Raw genomic sequence first — 3,003 nt, forward strand, 5'->3', positions numbered from 1 at the left:
GAACACAATTACACCACTTGAGAGGGAAGCTGGCGTTCCCCAGGCAGCAGCTCTCCTCCCAACTGACCTCCCTCCGCCACAAATCGCTTTTGACAGGCGCTCACAAATCCTAAAGTGAAAAGCTGTTTCCTTTAGTCACTATCCCCGTAAAATACACTGACTCTCTTAATTACATGCTTAGTTTTTTTCCAAACGCTCTACCCATGCATGTAGGCAATAACTCAAGCTCAGAGGCAAGGGACCATGTAATAGAGCAAGAGCAGTGCAGCCAGGTGGAAAACAACCCACCCCAGTGCCCACGGGGCCGGAGACTCTGGTGGGGCCAGCACCAGCTCCTCGGGGACACCTCCCACACAAGGCAGCTGTGCTTTGGTGCTGGGGACTGTTTGCTGTCACTGGCGCTGCAGAGCCGCAGCACAGAGGCCGCCAGCCAGCAGGGTCACGCACAGCTCCTGTTCTCATGGGGGTACCCACGGTGGGCTGCCCGACCACACTGAGGACCCAGGAGTCCAAATTCCTGCCGGCTGCATCTGTGATTTGTGTGCCAGAGCATCACTGGGGCACTACTGACACTCTCTGAGGGTCAGACACTCCCAGGGCTCGGCACAGCTCTGTGCTGGTGTGCCCTGGGGGAACACTGTGCCCAGTGGTGGCCATTATGGATGAAATACGGGCGTAAAGGCTCACAAAATGAAGGGATTCTCAGTCCCATGTTAGATTCACTGGGCTCTTCCCCAGTGCTACCAGCAGCAAAATCAGCAGGGCCAGGAGCAGGCAGTGGGACAGGAACCTCACAGTTCCATAGAATGCAGGAAAAATCATGAAAAAACAACATTGCCTTCATTCTCCTTCCAAAATACAGAAAGAGAAAAACCATTGCACTTTCATATTCCTCTTTACCTCAACAGAATGATAAAGCAAAGGGTTCAGAACACAAATACCTGCGTAGCTCCTCCATCTCACCCCATAAGGGGCTCCTCTCCCACAGCACACCCAGCTGCTCTGCTGGGGAGCAAGAAATACCTCAGTGACTTTTACAGCCTCATCTGCTGAAGCTGTGTGTCCTGGGCTCCACGAGAGGCGGTGCCCCTGGTAAATCCCCAGGTTCCCCACAGGACTGGGAATGCCTGAGGACAGCTGCGTTCCTGGAAAGCTGCAAGGGATCACAGCGTTATCCACAAGAACGGCACCAATCGATGCCTGGCAGATCAGAAGGGAGAGGGAGCTGCTCTTAGCCAGGGCACACCGAGATGAAACAGTGGTGGTTTGCTTAAAGGAACACCCGACTGACCTCTAAATCTTCATAGATAATCTCTACTGAGCATTTTGTGTGCCCTAACTCAAGAACATCAAAAGCATTCCAGCCAACCGATTTTATGTGAATTTGATATGGATTTACTCATGGCAGAGTTTGTTTGAAGTCTGCAACAAGACACCTTTATGCTCTTTCACCCCAAAGCATCTTTCTGCTGTGCTTCGAGGTAGACTAGCAAAAAAAAAAAATTAGAAAAGAAGACAAACAACCCAAATCCAAAAATTAAGAAGCAATTAAAAACTATTCCTCTGAAAGGAGGAAATTACAAGAAAATACGACTGATTTTCCATATACTTCCTGTGGTCTACCCACACATTTATGAACTCTGGTGATAATACTTAATCATGGTCATTATCAGAAACAGAAAGTACAGAAAGCATTTTCTATTTCTGTATAGGAATGGAAAACTGTCTTTAGAGCAAAACCAGAGCTGGGGCTCTTTCTGATGTCCAGAGCCAGGGACACACTGCAGACCAAAGGACAAGAGGAGCTATGAAATCTCAGAGCTCTGATGGCCTTTCTGAAGGGTTTGAGAGCTGGCAGCACTGGCCCAGCCCCAGGTTTTCAGTAATACACGCCTTTAAAAAGCATCATGCTAAAAACCTTCCCACTTCCAAACACCCAGGCTTGAACCTGCAGTGCTCCAGCCCTACTAGAGAGGGGAGCAGGAGGGGTAACAAGGGTGAACTAAAGGAAATAAGGATGCACACAGAGGAGCACTAAGGATTCTTGGGAGGAGGAAGAAAGAGAAAAGATCAGTTGGACACAGACTGGACTCACAGTTCCAGAATTCTGTACCTAACTCTACCCAAAGCTTTTTCAGTTATTTATCCAACTCTACCATGACATCTTCCAAGTCCATCCCCCCTAAAAGCAACAGAAATAACTACATCCTCACAACTTTTCAGAGAGTTCCCTGCAGTTCTCTGAGTCACAGCCAAAATTCTGTCTGAAGCAGTTATTTTGGGTATGACTTTATCACCAGGGAATGAAGGAATTAAAAAAATAACTTCTTTTCTGGTCAAAGAGTTTATTGCCACGTCTCATATTTCATTCTGAATTTCATTTTTTCAGTACATTCCTTTTCTGGAGCAACATTCATGGAGATGATATAAGCAGGGTGCTTGGACAGCAGCTTTCCAGTACAGGGACTTTATTTGGAAGTGTACAAAACCCTAAGAACTAATAAAATATTCTTGACTCCCAAGGCAAAGCATGTGCAAGATAAGAAGGGTCAACCCTGAATGGATTATAAACACACAAGTGTCTCCAAATTCCCTTCCTCCACCCAGTTTTTAATACAAAATAGGATAAAATACAAAAATAGCTTTGAGCATGCTTAAAAGTTTAATCTTGGAGCGGAGGAGCTGGGAGTGCTGCTGGGATGCCTTATCACAGCACTTTGCCTGCTGCACGAGATCCACCGTCCCGAGGGGAGGATGGAGCAGGGCAGGACAGGGCACGAGCCTGGCGGGGTGCAAAGCAGGGCTGCAATTACACTGGCACCAGAAAACACACGCTGCAAGCTCTGCTGCTACTTCCTCACAACAAGAAGCAGATCCCACCCCACAGTGCTGTGGGGAGGATTCATATCCACACCCCAGGGCAGGCAGGAAAAAACACTGGAATTCATTACACGTGTGTATATATAAATTGAATTCATTGCACATCTATACATAAGAAAACTG

The sequence above is a fragment of the Corvus brachyrhynchos genome, unplaced genomic scaffold (genome assembly GCF_000691975.1).
Source record: "Corvus brachyrhynchos isolate BGI_N302 unplaced genomic scaffold, ASM69197v1 scaffold21, whole genome shotgun sequence".
Classification (NCBI taxonomy): Eukaryota; Metazoa; Chordata; class Aves; order Passeriformes; family Corvidae; genus Corvus; species Corvus brachyrhynchos.